The sequence below is a fragment of the Delphinapterus leucas genome, chromosome 13, assembly GCF_059928025.1.
Source record: "Delphinapterus leucas isolate spDelLeu-1000000601 "Yukka" chromosome 13, BTC_Dleu_Yukka2, whole genome shotgun sequence".
Classification (NCBI taxonomy): domain Eukaryota; kingdom Metazoa; phylum Chordata; class Mammalia; order Artiodactyla; family Monodontidae; genus Delphinapterus; species Delphinapterus leucas.
Window position 1 is genome coordinate 89919876 of NC_143141.1, and position 18797 is coordinate 89938672.

Consider the following 18797-nt stretch of genomic DNA (forward strand, 5'->3'; position numbering starts at 1 on the left):
CTGAAACGTATCAATTTCCAGGGGATTAACCTTTTGAAGATATGTTGAGGACAGATCTCACCCTGTAAGACAGAGAAATGGAAAGGTTCATTCTGTAGCTTAAAGGCTGGTTTCTAGGGACTTGGTAAAGAAATTAGGAGGTAGAGAATCACAGCTTTCCGCAATATGTACGTGAAGTAAAAGTCATTTTGTCTCGGGTAAACCTTTGAAATGCTGCTGACAACAACTAGAGAAAATCCAGCTCACTGATGGAAGTGTTTCAAGCAAATCTTTGCAGACACAATATATGAACATGTCATTGTAGGGAGCTGGCAGGGTGCAATATTCTGGGGTCTCTGATGGCTCACAAGCCATATCCATGAGGATGAAGATCGGGCTTGTTTGGCCTGAATAGATTTGAAACACACATCTTTGGAAGGAATGGCATTCTTCTGTGCCCTGTATTTTCTCTCCTCCTTACAGTCCTATATCCAGCTGCCTAGCCCCTGCCCTGACGCTGGAGGTTCATCTTGGAGTCTCACCACCCAGTGCTGCTGACAGCATCCTGAGGTTAAGGGCCAGTGAGAAAGCAGCAGAATGGAAAGAACATGGTGCCTTTGGTCCCAGGCATACGTTGACCTTCATTTGCTTGTATTCTTTGTCCATTTAGTCAATGCTCTGAACCTTGGTTGCCTTCTGACAAACTGAGCAATAATCTTGCAGGATATTTGTGAGATTTAAAAATAAAAAAAAATGATGGGAAAGAACCCATCCAAAGACCAGCACATGGTTGCTGCTCCTTAAATGATGGCTGTCATTTCTATTTTCACCTGCTCATTTCAACACCTAGTGATCACATAGCATGTGTTTATGACTGTGCTTGGTTCAGGGGCCACAGTGAGACAGAAGTGTTATTTGATTTTCAGTTCATCTCCTCATTCTGATAGCTGAGAACAGAAGGAGTTGGCTGCAGGACCCCTCTGATCCCTTCCCCTTTCTCAGTTCTGTGACCTCCAGGGGAAGTGCCACTTTTCCTTGTAATGAAGAGACATCTTGGTTCACACACTGTTCCTTGTCTGGAGAGCATATGCAGAATTAGCTTATTTTCTTCTAAGGCTCTTTGTTTGAAAGGGGTGGGTAGATTTGTTAATCCAGTTGCTTATGTATAACTCTCCTCATACAGTCAATTACAGGAGTCTTTGAAAGGCATTACTGAACATGTGTTTGGCTTAATCAGTTTTGACAGCAGTGGGGACGGAGTTGCAAATCAGCATACTGCACAAAGGAGAGTCATTAACGGGCTGGTCCCAGGGCACCGATCTGTCCCTCTGTGTGTTCTCAGGGTGACTATACTGATAAACGTCACCTCTTTATGAACTGCTCTGATCACCTCTACCAGCAGGTTAAAAATAATTGGCTTTTCCAGAATTTTACCAGCCAAGGGAGCTTCCTCTAACTCATAACAGCAGCAGGAACCACCACTGCCAGCAAATAGCCCAGCGCAGCAGACAAGAGGCAGGCTCTGAAGTCAGGTCACCTGTTCAAACACCAGTTGCACCACCTGATAGCCCTGTGACTTGAGCAAATTAATTAACCCCTCCGTGCCTCAGTTTCCTTATCTGTAAAACAGCATCAGTGAAAGAATGACAGAACCCATCTCAGGAGTAGGGGAGAATACATGTGAAGCACATGGTCCAGACCCTGGCACATTGTAAACCCTTAATAAAAGGTGAGGAATTGTGTTCATCACCAAGGACAGTACAAAGACCACTGCTCTCTTCATGTTAGTGCTAACAGGAGGCTCAAAGTGTTGAGAGCTTATTTCATGCCAGGATCTGCTCTACATGCTTTATACATAGTAACTCATTTTGATCTTCAGCAAATTTGATGAAGAAAATGATTTCTATTTCCAAATGGAGGAATCTGAGTGTTAGCAGAGCCTGGATGTGAACCCCCATTTGTCCAATGGCAAAATCTATGCCTGAGAGCAGGGCTTGGAGAATAATTTAGTTCTTAAAGTGCTAGCTTGCCATCATGCTCTGGACCAGTGACTTTATAACCCATCAATGTGGCTGTTTTTCTGGAAAGCGGGGTGTTGGAGACACGGGGACAAAGGAGAAAACTTTTTTTTTCAGTCTTTTACAACATAGAGACTGTCAACAGAAATAATCAATATACAATCTATAATGGGAATAGAAAAGAGTTTTATCTGAGCCAAAGTGAGAACTATAGCCCGGGAGACAGAGATTCAAGAAGCACTTGAATTGTGTTCCACCAGACTACAAACTGGGTGATGGTTATCAAGGCAAAACCCACAAAATTATATAAGTAATTTGTCAATAGTTATAACTGGGGTTGGCAAGAAGCAAGCGTGCTTGTTAAGCAAGGATTGGGGTCTGAAACGTTCGCACAGTTACAAGGGGAGACCCTGAGACTATGAGGTTGCAGCTGGCAGCTGGCAGCCGATGTTGTTTTGAGAACAGCTTGTGGTGTCCTTAAGTCTGACACAGTTCAGAAAAGTTCTCGGGGTTCTCAGGGATGCAGGAATGTGTCTGAGACCACATCCACAATAGCCATCCGGCTCCATTATGGATGCTTGAAATGCAGTGACTCCATTTTGATTTTTAAATGCATTCTTTCTTTAATGATTAAAGCAGATGTACAATTCGTGTTTGACAAGCCATGAGACAGGCTGTTCTGATTAGCATAAAGTTCAAGTTAAAACATGTATAAGCCAGAATGACTTCCCTATACTTCAATATAGGAAAATTTCTTTTATCAAGACTAAGGCAGAATTTTTTATTTCAGTATGGTTTTCTGGCATACATGTAAAATACCAGATGCAATGAAAGCTGCTAGATGAACATGTGTGGTCCTGGACATGTAGGCGTGACAGATGTGGGCCTCCTCTTCTTTTCCAGAGCCTGATTTCTTTTCAGACATGACTGTTTCTTCTTCTCTTTCCCCTCCTTCTTATTCTTTTTCTTCTTCTTTTAAGGCAACGTCAGTGTTTTGTCCACCCTTCTCTCAGTCTTGCCCTGGCCATCTGCCCTTTAAGACAGAATACTTGATACAATAGCAGAAAGTTCTGGAACATCACTACTCAAAGTGTACTCCACAGACTAGCAACATGGGCATCCTCTAGTTTCTTATTAGCAATATGAAAACTCAGGCTCCCTCCATCATCACCACCCCAGTCCTGCTGAGTCAGAATATACCTCTTAACAATACAACAGGAAATTACTTGACCACTAAAGTCATAGAGGCTCTGGGCTAGAAGGAACATGGGCTTGGGCACCTGGAAGAACGAGATCTGAATCCCAACACTCCGACTTGTGAAACTGTTTTCTAATTATAAAATGAACTTAATAATATCTTGCAATATTGTTGTAAGAATTGGTGATAATAAAAGTAACTACATTGATTGATCTGTACCTGGTACTGTATGAAATATTTGAGATATATATGTATATTCTTTCTCATTTCATTTTCACAAGGAAACTATGAAATAAGAGTTAGGTATATCTCAGGATGCATATCAGGATACTCAGTTTAAGAGAGGGAAGTACCATGCTCAGGGTGGCAAGTCAGTAGGTGGTAAAATCTACTTCTCAGAGCTTTGGTTCTCCAAACAGTGGAGGTTATCAGAATTATTCCAGCAAGAATGGAGAGCCACCTGGGTATTCATTGCTTTATTTCTTTAATTCCTGTATGTCTTGCCGGCATCACTCAAATAACTTCACATTCTTTATTTCTTCAACTGGTGTTACACAATGTATGGAATGTCATGACCTCGACGCCTATAAAATAATCTCCTTTTTAACGAGGCAAAGCATGCTTCCCTGAAACAATACATCTGCCAGGGATAAACGTGAGTTGAACACCTAACAGAGGTCTTCAAGGGTATGGTTTTCCACCTGATGTAATTCACTTTCTACTCTCCAGGGCAGCTAGAGGACAACTTCCCTTGCTCCTCTGAGGTCTGACCCCTTTGGCTAAGACCAGGGTGCCTCCTTTTCCACTTGCAGGTGATTCTCAGACACAGCACTGAAAGCAGCCTTCCCCTTAGCAGTGCCCCGCCTCACCCTATCTGGTCCACGTAACCCCTGCGTGTGAGTGAGGAAGCATGATGACCACCTTCTCAAAATGATCCTGCACTTTTGGTTTAATCGAATTCCAAATCTCAGAGGCAGAAAATTAACTGACCTGGAAAGAGGGAAAAATATGTATGATATTCATGCATTTGAAATTTCAACAAAGACCCCTTCACTGAAACAACTGAATAAGAGGTCTCAGGGAGACATCAGATCTAGCCTTCCATGGGCTTCCCTGCTTCCTTTGCACTGGATTCATCGCTACCTGCCACAAGGGACATGAGGTCAGAGCTCACCTTCTCCAGCAGCCCAGGGAAGAGCAGTGAGGACCATGACAGTGGACTAGGTGCTCCTTCCCTCTGAAGCCTCCACTGCAGCTCTGCGGGGCCCTTCCACTCCCTTCTGGTGATGGGAAGCCTGACACATAAGGTTAAATGCCTTTTTCATAGGCTTTTTGAAATCATGCTTGAAGAGTCTGGTTTGATCTCTCTAGTGGTTTCAGCTTGTACTATTGTCAAAAGGGTCTCTCGTTATGATGGTTACAATTAAAAAAATAAAAACTTTCCCAAATTAACAGGGGAATTCATTTCTAATATTTTAATTTGGTGGAACAGCATGGGCTCAGATTAATCTAGGGGTTTGGAGAGACACTATGTTCTCTGTTACGTGGTCTTGCTCAGCTGCATCTCGAGGGCGCTGAGACGTGTGTTATCTATATGGAATTCTGTGACCACTTGGGCAGTTGACTGACCCATTTTTTTGGTCTCAAACTTTTATAAAACATTATTACTGAATATTTTAAAATGGGCTACTCATATGTCTTTCTGCCTAAAATGTTATGGAAATTTAGGTAACTTTCATATGTTGTCAAGAAAATTGGTCCTTTGGCTACATGGCACCATGTGACCAGATAATTGAAGAAAACACAGAGATGGTTATGCACAGCTGTCTCTTTTTTATGTCAAAACCTTCCTCAGGTGTCTAAGAAGGGCCTCAAAACAAATATGAAGGACAGAACTCTCTAACCCTTGTGTGAGGAAAAGAGCTTTCTTATCTTTTTTAACAATAACTTTTAATCTTATTAAAAACAATATATACATACAAAAATTTTGGAAACTGCAAGTGAGCATAATAATAGTAATAAATAGTAATGCTTATAACAATTATGATGATTGAGTAAAATAATATATGATATCATAATCTAGAGATTAAGCAGTAGTTTCTTTTCAAATATTCCCCTCCCTGAACTCAGCAGGGTCTATGTTTCCAAACATGGATCTTCGTATGACCTATGTGCTTTGGTACCTACCTTTCCATTGAAAATGAACTTCCCCTGTGATAGTTCTTCTACCACAGAAGTCTGTAACGGGTCAAACAGTAAATGCTGTAGGCTCTGTTATAACTCTTTACAATGTAGTTGTAGCATGAAAGTAGTCTTAGAATAGATGTAAGGATCAGGCATGGTTGTATTTCCAAAAACTTCATTTATGAACACTGTCACGTAAGACCAAATAATCTTCTTCTTTTTATTTTCTTTCAACCACTTAAAAAATGTAAAAAAAACCTTTCAAATCTTATGAGCCACACACACAGGCATGGGTCAGACTTGACTCTTAGGCTGTTCTTTGTCCACCCTGCTCTATCCCATCTCTTTGGGTAAGTTTGCAGTGCACTGTACATTACTTATTTACGCAACTTCTTAATGTTGGGCATGGAACTTATCTCCGTTTTATTTTCTACTCTTTTCAATTGTAACATTAATGAACATCTCTGCAGTAAAATTGCTGGATCAAAGGGTATTCCCATTGCCAATGATTTGGCTGTGTATTTCCAGTTTGCCAAACAGGCAACTCGCTACCAGCTTAGTTCTCACTGGGGATGAGAGGAAGATGCACAGAAGAGGGAAGGAATGGAAAATAGAGGATCTGGTAGTTGCTACGTGCCTGGTGGTTGCCACAGATAAGCTGGTGAAGGGGCAGAAGAGCAAGCTGCCAGCAAAGAGGCGAAGGCAAAGCTTTGTGTCATCATCCCTTTCCTTTGGCAAATAAAGCAACATTTCTGGAAGGGGCATCAGTCCTTTACCAGATCCTGGTCTCCGGCCCCTGTTGCTGCCGCCACGGGGCTACATTTCAAATGGGGTCCATGTAATTGACTGGGTCCTAACTCATCCACTTCTTCAATGGTCCACAATTACCCCAACTGTCCTTCTCAAGGCAGGCCTGTCAGAAGGGGGAGGTTAGGCCCAGCTGGTGTCTGGCCTCCTCCACTACCTGTGTGTGTGAGCACAACTCCTCTCGAAAGTGGTGATGAGCCCTGCTCACTGTCCAAACCTCCTTCCCTTCTGGAGATGTACACTCTGGGGCCCTGATGTCCTTTCCTGCTAGAAAGCTTTGTCAGAGCCCTCTTGGTCCTTCAAAATGGTTCTAATACTATTGAACCACAGAATGGAAAGGGTCAGAGCCTCAATCCTTTACCTTCCAGAAGGCACTTTCATTCATATGGAATTTGCACTGGCTTGTCAGTAGACCAGCTGTGCAGACACAGGAGGTGGTGAGAGGGGCAAGCCTGTCCCAGTGCCACACGACCTCCTAACAGCCTAGCATGGGCAATATGCACACCTCACATTCGCCCAACTAAAAGCAACTTTCAAGCAATTCTTTCTGGAATTAAGAAGATCTGATGAAGATTACATGCTGCAGTGTTTCTTATGGGAGAAAACAAAAAGGACTTTTTCAGGCAGCCAGCTACCCACACCAGTAAGAAGTTTTCATGTTTGCAGAATGGTGTGCTGTTTATTTAGCGCATGCCTTGACGCCCAACTTACTGAATTGTCCTCAGCTTCTCTGTCTCCCACACTTGAGCCATGCTCTGGCCAGTACAAAGACAAAGGACTCAACTTCTGTGAACACCTACTAAGAGCCAAGCCCAGTGCTTGATGCTTCTACAGACACCACCCCGCACCTTATTGACTGACTTTTCTTTACTGAGGAATAATCAACAAATATAACTACATGTATAAAAAGTATACAGCATGATGATTTGATATATGTTGTAGAATGATTACCAAGATCAAAATAATTCACACACCCATCACCTCACCTTGTTAATTAACATAGTGGGCTCTTTTTCCAGTCTTTAGAGCAATGTTGTATTAGTTCACTAGGGCTGCTATAACACAATTTCACAAACTGAGAACTTAAACAACATGAATGAATTTCCTCACAGTTCTTGGGACCAGAGTAGGAGGTCAAGGTGTCAGCAGGGTTTGCTCTTTCTGAGGCTGTGAGGAAGAATCTCCTCCAGGCCCTTATCCTGGCTTCTGGTGGTTTATTGACAATAGCTGGTGCTCCTTGGGTCCATGGTTTGTAGACTCATCACCCAGATGTCTGCCTTCATGTTTACATGATGTTCTCCCTGGATGTGTGTGTGTCCAAATTTCTACTTTTATAAAGACACCAGTCACACTGGGTTAGGAGCCGACTCTACTCCACTATGACTTCATCTGATCCAGTTACACCTTCAATGAGCCTACTTCCAAATAAGGTCACATTTTGAGGCACTGGGAAACTTCAACGTATGAATAGTATTTTGACATATGAATGCTTAGGGGACAAAATTCCACCCCTAACAAACCCCATGCCATAGACTTTGCTACATGTACTTTAAAGATGAAGATGATGAAACCTTGAAAAGATTAATAATCTTCTAAGGTCATCTAGCTTGCAAATATGACCCTAAAACCTAAACTCTGTCTAATAAGTCTTGTTGTTTCCGAAGAGAGAGCAACTGTACTCCACATCGTTGATTTTCTGAGTCAGCCTGCAGGGTTTGTGGTGAATTTAGACGTTGGGGAGGCTGAGTCCTGATGACCTGCTGCCTGCCCTTCTCCCTTCAGCCTTGTCCCTCTTCTGCATGGATATACTTGTTTATTAACTGTCTTTGTTACAATAAAGACAGAATTAAAATTTGCGTCACAAATAGCTGATGCCAGTGGCTTTTAGTTTTCTGTAAAATTAAATTCTAGTGAAATCTCTCCTGCATTTTCTTAGCAGGGAGGTAAGAGGCCCACTTAGATGCTATTTGTGGGCTGCATTTTTAAATGAATGCAGCTGGGTATTTTGATTAAATGCATATTGAAATCCACTTATAACTAGTGAACCAAGACAATGAAAGGGCTCCATGCACCATTAAGATTGTTTTCTGAAATTGTTCAAGTTAAACAATTCAATAGGATGTTGCTGTGCTCTGGTGTCTCCTAGAAACAGGCATCAAGCCTGTGAACACTGACACGTGCCAGCCCCTGGGAGACAGTGCTGTCCAGTGTAGGAGGTCCAGACCAGAGGTGCTGTCTGGTCCAGGGTGAAAACATTTGCTGGACCAGATTTCAGTGCACTGCTTGAGGTGTATCAAGTGCTCAGGGAATTTTAAATAGAATCACTGAAGTGGTTTCTTACAGTGCACAGGAGTTCCGGGGCTGGAGTTAAAGCTTCCCAATTAACATGGAAGCATTTAGAACATGTTCCCATCTTCAAACAGCTGCTTTTTCTGTGGGTTCTCAGAGCCATCCATGTAAGCATACCCTTTCCTTGGGATCTAGTCACTTGGATGCTGCAGCAGACAATTCCTGGGAGGCACTCACAGATCCCACACCCCTGAGGCCTACTGGACTGTGAGCTGACCTCAAGGTTTGGATGGGGAGGGGAGCAGTGAACACTTACTCCATTGACATGCCCCTGTAGGTGCCACTATGAGCTAGAGGCTGGAGCCACAGAGGTCAGAGCACGTTCCACAGGCTGGTGGGGGAGACAGACAGACAGATGAGTGTAATTCAGTGTGATCACTGCTCTGATGGCAGCAGTCCAGGTTCTGGGAGAGATCTGGAGTCTGAAACCTGATGTAGGGATGGGAAAGGCAGGGGACTAGGGATGTAACTCCAGAGTTGAGTTTTGAAGAAGAGTAAGAGTTAAGCAAGAGAAGGATGTCCAGAGAGCATCGTAAGCAGAGAGAAGAGAATAGGCCCTGACAAGCTTTGGAGGAGGGACAGTGGATAGAGTAAACTCCAGAAGATGGCAAACTATAAGGTTTACAAACTTTAATCATCCCGACAGAGTAGAAATAACGTGAAAGGTCTTCAAGCCCAGCCACTTGTTACTTAACTACTTACCAGCTGCAATAAAATTGCATCCCTTCTCGGGATCCCCTGAGGCCAGAGTATTGAGTAATGTGGCTTCCAGACAAATGGAGATTTCAGTCAAATTGCTCTTTGGTTGTCCTCACCATCCTCTCTAAAAGCCCTCCCTTGTTAATCTGGAAATGCCATATGCAGTGTGTGTACCAGGGAAGATGTGAAGAAAGACGTACTGCTCTTGAAGATTATTAGAATATACAAATGATTTTAGGATTTAGTTACTCTGAGAGTCTTCTGGTCAAATAACCCATCCAACACCTTATTAACAATTGGTCATTTTTGCATTTGCCTGAATCCAATCTGCTGTTAACACCTTTAGCTTAAAACATTTATTCTTTTCTTTTTTAACCTCTCTTGATGCAACATCAAACAAAAACCCAGTCTTCCACATGACATGATAGCCCTTTTGATGTTTATTTTGCCTTAATCTTCTCTCTGTCAACCTGCCATGATAGAAAGAGCTTGGATTACGTAGTTAAGAAAACTGGATTAAAATCATCACTGTCATAGTTAATATTTACCTTTGATACAGGAATTCCTAAATTGACTAAACATCTCTGGGTCTTCTGGTCCTTCCTCATCTAATTATTGAGCTTCCAGACTTATCCAACGCTTTTAAATCAATCATAATCCCTAATGCTCATTAACTTAAGCTTTTAAAAACTTTTTCAGTATTTCATCTTCCGTGATATGTCAGAATTTGGATGGGAGAACATCACCTTAAAAATCATATATGCTTCATGAAGACAGTAATCACGTTGGTTTTACACACCACCGCCTGCAGGGCCTCGAATGATGATGGTGCCCAATACCTGGATAAATGAATGAATTAAATACTCTTGATATGTGGAGGTTTCTTTCTGAAATGTCTAGAATCTTGCCTGTTTAAAACTAATAACAGCTATCTTTTTGTTTTTGTTTTTTTTTTTTTAGGCAAATGAATGTACTAGGTGTTGTGCTAGACACTTCACTTTCCTTATTTTGTTTAATCTTTATGATTTGTCCAGGCAGTTGTCTCAGTGTTTAAGTGTATAAGCTCTGGAGTCAAGCTGTCTGCTTGAATGCCTGTTTTAGCATAAGTAGCTGTGTGTCCTTGAGTGAGTTACTCAAGCTCTCTGTTCTCACCTTCTCCATGTATAAATGGGGACACCGATAGTAGCTTCTACCTGAGAGGGTCCCGTTCTGTGATGAGGGTCCCTTCACATGTGGGGACTGTTCTTGTAGCCATGCTGCTGTTTCTCAGTCCAAATCCCCTGGGATCATTCTTTCTTACATTTCTGTGCTCCCCTGCCTAGCACACTGTGCACTTGCTCTAGTAACTCTCAGCAGCAACTCTGTTGAGGCTCCTCCCCACTTTGTCTGCCTGGAGAACGTGGGAGCTCAGAGCATCTCTGATGCCCTTAGCCAGAAGCTGGCAGGTGCAGGAGCCTGCTAGCCCATCTCCAGGTGAGACACCCCGATGCTCCCCTTGGGACCACTTCGCCTGAGGTTGCACACTCACGTGGCTTCTTCCTGTTTCCCATCCTGCTTCCCCTTCTATCTTGCCAGGTTCTCCCGTGAGCACTTCTTCAATAAGACACCTATACAGGGTCTGCTGCTGGGGACCCAGAAGAAGTGTTTCTTCTGCTGAGAATGAACCGTGTCTCAATAAGCCATAGTTGTATCACTAATCATTAGAGAAATACCAATCAAAACCACAGTGGGGATGGCCATCCTCACCCCGGTCAGGATGGGCATCATCAGAAAATCTACAAACAACAAATGCTGGAGAGGGTGTGGAGAAAAGGGAAACCTTCTGCACTGTTGGCCGGAATGTCAATTGGTACTGCCACTATGGAGAACAGTATGGAGGTTCCTTAAAAACTAAAAATAGAACTACCATATGGCCCAGCAATCCCACTACTGGACATATACCCTGAGAAAACCATAATTCAAAAAGAGTCATGTACCACAATGTTCATGCAGCTCTATTTACAATAGCCAGGATATGGACGCAACCTAAGTGTCCATCGACAGATGAATAGATAAAGAAGAAGTGGCACATATATACAATAGACTATTACTCAGCCATAAAAAGAAACAAAATTGAGTTATTTGTAGTGAGGTGGATGGACCTAGAGTCTGTCATACAGAGTGAAGTCAGTCAGAAACAGAAAAACATATACCGTATGCTAACACATACATATGGAATCTAAAAAAAAATGGTTCTGATGAACTTAGGGGCAGGACAGGAATAAAGACGCAGACATGGAGAGTGGACCTGAGGACATGGGGAGGGGGAAGGGTAAGCTGGGACGAAGTGAGAGAGTAGCACTGACATATATACACTACCAAATGTAAAATAGATAGCTAGTGGGAAGCAGCCTCATAGCACAGGGAGATCAACTCATGCTTTGTGACCACCTAGAGGGGTGGGATAAGGAGGGTGGGAGGGAGATGCAAAAGGGAAGGGATATGGAGATATATGTATACATATAGCTGATTCACTTTGTTATACAGCAGAAACTAACAGAACATTGTAAAGCAATTATACTCCAATAAAGATGTTAAAAAAAAAAGTCATAGTTGTGTCTCTTTAGGAGCACACAAAACTAGTCTCTTCTCTTAGACATGCCAGCGATGATTTGAGAAGAGCTCCTGTCTTTCTCAAATCTTCTAAAGCTAAGACCCTTTAGGTTCTCTTCTTACTGTTTTGTACAATTTCTGCACCACCTATTGGAGCCTCTACATTTTTAGATTCTCCTGCTGGAGGATGGCTGTTGGTTTCCTCTCTACGTTATCCTGCATGTGGAGACTAGTGTCCTGTCTGATCTCTGCATGATGCTAAAGTAACAGGAGCCCAGCTCTGATCCTTTGGCTCAGTTCTTTAAACACTTGGAAATATTGCTCAGTTGTCTGGTGTGTCCTGAGTCTCATTTCCTCGTCTGTAAAATGAGGAAAATCATACTACCCATCTTACTGACCTCAGCGTTCTTTGTTACTTGTTAATTCTCTTTCTCACTTGTTAATTCCTCCTTTCCCTTTCATACTCAGCTCAGGTTTCTCCTATTCCGAGATTTTCCTAAACTTACAGGCAAGGGTAGGTACCCCTCTTTGTTCTCCCACCATACCTCATGCAGATCTCTATCAGAGGCAACCATCAGCTTTAAAATAATCTACTGTCTCTCTTCCCAACTGGACTATATTGTGGGCTCACTGAAGACAGGCACCACCTCATTCTCTTCTGTGTCTTCTTCCTCTTGCCCAGTTTCTGATCCATGATTGGTACTCAGTACCTACTTGCTGAAAGAATGTAAATGTTAAGGTTTTTTAGAATCACAAGAGCTTTGCCTCCTTATGAAAATATTTAATAGAATGTTCTGCTTTTTTTTTTGAAATAAGCCAACATAAGGAATTGTTTTCTACATGGTTTATGTTGTTCTTAGTAGATCATCTGGGTTTATGTAGTTCTTCTTATGACTGCAGTCATTCTTAAGGACTCTTGCATGGACTTATTAGTAAAAGTATAATGTCCTTATAATTAAAGGATTTATAAATGACTTACAATGTGTTGGTCTAGCCCATATCTCACAGTATTCATTTAGTGAAAATACTGGAGGTTGATTAAAATATCATCAAAATAGCTTGTGGAGATGCTATATTTGCTACCAATGAAACACTGCACCTTCCCATCCATTCTCAGCACTTTAGTTTTACACAATAGGTGTTTCTTCATATCCTGAGTGGTGATTTACAACATATTATGGCTTATGACTCCTAAGAAGTGTGGCAGGATTACATCCTTCCTCCAACCTGTGACCAAGTCTTGGTGAGATGCATTCCGATGAGTTCCTGAACCATTACATGGTTAGGATAGAGGAGGAGCGAGAGAGACCACTTTGCTGGCAGAACCCGTAGTGAATCCCCAGGCGTTTTTATCGTTCCCCTATATATTTTGTGACAAGGATTCTCCCCATGCTTGCAATGGCTCCTAATGATCAAATGTTTTCTGGCTCTGCTTAATAGTTAGTAGAAAAATCAATGGACTTAGAAGACAAGGTCTTGAGTCCTGGTTTGGCTTCCAGAATGCATTGTGATCTCAGGTGAGCTTCATAGCTGAGCTGAACTTCAGTTTGCCATCCTATAAAATAGAGATGCAGGTAATACCTACCACAAAGACCATTGTGAAGACTCAGATTATATTGAAGAAAGAGCTCTGATGACATCAGAGTATATACAAAGGTGGGGTCTTCTTCAGGCCTCATCTGCACTACACTACTTGTTCTGTGAGCATCTGTAGACTTACTTAGAAGGAAATCCTGTCCTTCTCTATGGAGAAGCTTTTTTCAGTTCCCAGGCTTAGGGCCAGGACTCCCTTGGCCACTGCAGTGGACACACCAGGCTCTGCTTCCTTCAGCCCCTTTCTGGTTTCATGTCCACTGGCTCCCTCTGTGCTTCACTCCCAACAGCCAGCACCTCCTTGTCTTCGTTACATCTGTCTTTTAGCTGCTGAGAGCCATGTGTCCTGTCCATACATTTGGAACCCACCTCCCACCATGGAGTGTCTGAAAACTTATCTCCCTTGGGGGTCAGCCTATATGTAGCCCAAGACCAACACAGGAAGAGCAGACAAATTCCCGAGACTCTTCTTCTCCAGTCAGGACAATTTTGACTTATAACCTGCACTGTTTCCAGTATTTCCTTGTGGAATTGAACTATGGTTCCCCTTCCACAGTAGTTTTTCTTGATAGTTTCTGATGGTTTGGTTTCCTTCCCTTTTTTTTTGCCCTCTTCCACCACACTTATGGTCTTTCCAAACAATATATCCCAGTATATCACTTCCACACCAATCCTGCACTCAGGATCTGCATCTAGGGAAACCCTCCTGAGACAACTATGAATCTTTTAACTACAGTGAAAGGAATGGCTATAGCTGCTGTTAACATACATGTGGGTGGTCACAAATTCTCCAGGTCAGAGGAACAGAAACTCCATTGAGGGGCAACATTGTTACAGACACCTGGTTTTTGTTTCTTGTTTACTGTTCTCAAAGTTCCTGAAAGATAGAGAGAATGATCATCACTTTGGACATGAGAAAACTCAGAGAAGCTAAACCTCTTAATCCTGAGTCACACATCTTGGAAGAATCTTGGTTCCAGTGAGTTTTCGAGCTGAATGAACCCAAGTTGGGGTGGAAGACAGAACTCCAGGGTGACCCCAAGGTCCTTGCATGTCCTACTGAATATGAGCTCCACAAGGACACAAATCATGGTGTCTTTTGTTCATTAAAACCCAAGTACCTAAGACAGAACCTGAACCATAGTGTGTGCTCAATAAATATTTAGAATGAAACCTCAAGAGTCATTCGTTTAAGAGGCAGGTAGGACACTGGTGAAAGAAGATGTAAGGAATATATTTCTGTTAAGATACAATCTACACAAAGTCTTCCCTTAAATTTTGTTCATGGTCTCCAGGCCAAATGTATTTATTTTCCATTGCTGCATAACGAATTATAGAAAAGAGCTGTTAAAACGAGGCACATCATCTCATGGGTTCTGTTGGTCAGGAGCCCAGGCATGGCTACCTGGGTTCTCTACTTCCTAGTCTGCACTTCTAGGGTGAGGGGCTGAGGTTCTCGGGGCTGCTCCCAGCTCCCTGCCCTGTATCCCACTTCATAGGCCATTGGCAACATGGTGGCTGTCTTCTTCAAGGTCAACAGGACTGACCTTGGTCCTTGACAATCACACTGCTTTTAGGATCTCTGTAATGGGGTAAATGGACACACTCAGCTTCCACTGCATGCTTCCAGGCCTGCACTCCACTCTGCACTGCACTCTGGAAATTTTCAGTTGCTGTGAATTTTACCAAAGCCCACGCTGAGCACCCTTGGTGTGGCCCTACCGTGGAAGCAATTGATGGTGATTTTGGACTTTTGGAGCCCTCTCCTGAGGTGGGGAGGGACATATCAAAAATGCTTGGATGTTGTGCTTAGACAAACTTGCTTTGAAAGTTGGCTTTATATCTTACTATTTGTGTGAACTTGGGGAAATCACCTAACTTCTCTGAGCCTAAGAAATAAATAGGCAATGATTGTTGGTTGAATAAGAACAGAATACGATTTACGCACATAGAGATATTAATATATATCTCCTAATATCTAATTAGGATATCTATTAGGCTATCTATTAGGATATTAGGATGACCTAAGATTCCAGGTAGAAGGTACGTTAACAGCAAAGATGTTGAAGTTGGGAGTAATAGAACACTGTAGGAAATAAAGTTTAGAAAGTTGGGAGCAGATCTTTCTGAATTTTAAATATGAGGATAAAGCATTTGAACTTCTCCTGTAGTTCAAAATTTCCAAAAGTGTATTTATTACAACACTATCTCAAAGAAACATTGATACAATAGTGTAAGCAAGATTATAGAGTCAGTGGGAAAACAGGGGGTTATGTTTGCTTTCCTGTATGCCTTTTTTAACATCTTCCTGAAGTTTTTAATACACGTTGTGATAGCTAAAACATGGGGATATGTTTTGCAACCTTCCCCAAAATATTTGTTGACTGAATTTCTTTTTCAGATGGCATATTCTAAAACTAGCAACATAGAATCAACATTGTTTAATGGAAAGTCTTTGAGAAACTCTCAGCTAGAGCATGATACGCCTCCTGGAAACCTTGCCTATTGGCTGTCTCCCTGTTCTTTCAGCTCAGAGAACTAGCTTGCTCTCTGCTCTCTGGGGCAATCCTTTAGATCCATAAAGACAGCTCTTGTTTCCTGCTTCAGCCTTTTTTCATCCATGCTAAATGTCTCCAGATCTATAAGCTGCCTTTCATGTGTTGGCCTGTTTGCATGCCTCTTACCATCTGGGGGTCAGAGGTGAGTTAGAATTCTAGGTGCATTTTGGCAACAGGGACCGCATTTCCTTACATATGAAGTGAGGTGGATGCACAAGACTGGTTTCCCTGTTTTTCAGCCTTAATTATATTACGTAGTTATGGCAAACTTTGCTGTTTGCCAGTCGTTGTCAGCCATGAAATCTGGACCTTTTTTTTTTTTTGACACACACACACACACACACACACAGAAATACTGATTTTTTTTCTTGAGAGCTAAATGATCTGAAATATTTTTGGCACAAAGACATTTTGTGGGAGTGGGACCGGGGGCGGGGAGAGGAAAGGAAATGAATTTTGTGCTTTGCACTAAAGCCAGGCTTTTTCTGGTTTTACTAATGGAAGGTGATTATAGAACATTTTAATACCAGAAAGGTTTGAAAGCTATTATGCTTCTCAGCAGATCTTAAGCTTTCCTGCTTGATGACTACCGCCTTGGTAAGGTGAATGTGCATGGTCTCTGTCTCTATCTCTGTCTCTCTCTCACACACACACACGCGTGTGCACACAGCACAGCCCGAATGCAACAGTAAAGAGTTGACTCTGCTCTTATTTGTCATGCCTTCCACAACTGCGTTGCTCTCAGGAGGTGCTGAGCATCCTCACATTACTTGGAAACGCTGACATAAAATACAAAGCCGATCCAATTACACTTTCGGCAACTGCATTTCATTCTGCTAATGCTTACAAATTAAAGGCGTCTGTCACTGCCTGCATGAGACCGTGCAGAGAGCGCCTCCGATCTCATGAATTTTAGAGTGTGCTCTCCGGAAATGCAGAAACAGATCCAAAGGTAAGGAGTTGACACACAGCTCATAATCCCTGTCTAGTCAGTATGAAAATCTGTCTGTGCGGGGAATGCAAAACCTAGTCACCAGAGTCCCGGGCCATCGGGAGTGTTACTTTACCAGATCAAAGGCAGGGCTTCACTGACATGAGGCATTTACAGTGGAATTGCTTTTCTGGGTTGAAAAATGTGCATGTTCTCAGCTCATTTCAATCAGCACTGTTTTGGTCGTTGTCCTTCGCTTTTAAAAGATTTCAGCACGTTCGCTGATGCACTGATGTTCACTGTGATGCTGTGAGATCAGGATTATTCCTCACGGATTGGGCTGCTGAGGCTGAGGAGATTTTACTCACCTGCCTAGGCGACCCAGTCTGTGGCATCCTCACTTGCAGGATGCTGACAGCATGGAGGAGGGACTGTGGCAGATTATCGGCACAGATGGTCCAATTGCCCTGATCCCTACATGTACATTCAAAGGTAAGGACAGTTCTGACCAATGGGATGTGATGGAGGTGGTGCCAATCCCAGCCAAGGTCTGAAGAGGCCTGGAAGCTTCCACTTTTGCTCTCTTGGAAGCCCTGCCTGGGTTTTCATGAAAACACTCAGCTCCCTCATCCCCAGCTGAGCCCATTCAACAGAAAAGGAAAATAATAGATCATTGGTATTTCAGCCACTAAATTTGGGAGTAGCTTGCTGGGTGATAAGAAATCACTGAGACAGGGACATATGCACCTTCTCTTCTCTGGACCAATATTTGAATTGGGATGTAAAACACTGTCTCCATGTGACTGTGGACAGACTGTCCAGTCTCTGTGGGTCTTGGGTTTCTCTTTTGTATAATGAGTGTTGGACTAGATGCAGAATGTTAATGCCAGACATCACCACTGGCCCTTCTTCCTCCTTCTCCCATGCCAGGCATTGCTCTCAGATCAGAACAGACTGTCCTGATGAGCTCAGCTTGGGCCTCAGAATACTACTCAGTGCAAAGTTCCAGAAAGAAGGGTTTATCAAAGTCAATAGCTTAGAGCTGGTATTTCACATGGAATCTTGTCATCCCTTGACTAGATAATTTCTCAAATTCTTTCCAATTCTAGCACTTCCTGTTCTGTAATATCTTTTTGGATTGTATAGGCACAGAAGAAACAAATTATGCCTATAGCTCTAACTCCTTCATCATTAGTTACACCCATCCTTGACTCCTGATCTGCCTTTTTTACTGCAGCACCATGTTTTTTTCTTGCCCTGTGGAAATTCCAGGATCAATGAAAAACAACGCTCAGTGTCTTTGCTACCATCCTACCCTGGAAGGGCACTAAAGCCCAGTAGGTGTCCCCTACAGAAAGCTGGAATCTTGTGAACTTCTTGGCTCAGGATGAAGAAGAGAGAAAAATGAGGAGGCAGAGCAGGAGAGGGAGACGTGAGACCAAAGAGGAGGGAAGACTTTACCTGCAGCATCTCCAAAGGCAGCTTTAAGTTATTGTTATATTTTTGCTTTAATAAAAGCACGTGGCAATTTTTTTCTCTATTGTTTTATTCTTTTCATTACAGCTCAGTGAAAACCATATAATGCTGGAGTCAGCTCTTCCTAAGAATTAGTCTTTTCAAATGGGCCATAGAGATTTGATAAAAGTCATGGGGTTTAACTGAGTTTCTCCTAAGGGTCTCCCAGGGATGCAAGTGTGACTGAGGCAGGTTGACTTCCTGGCACACCCCTGGGGAGGCCTTATCATGTCTCCCCAAGCAGATCATCATTTCTGTTCTAAGTGGGCTTTTCATACCTCAAGGAGGCACTGTACAAAGACTTCCTTGTTTCCTGAAGCTGGGCTGACTGTACCCAGTCCTGGTGTCAAGGAATCACACTTATCTAGCACCTT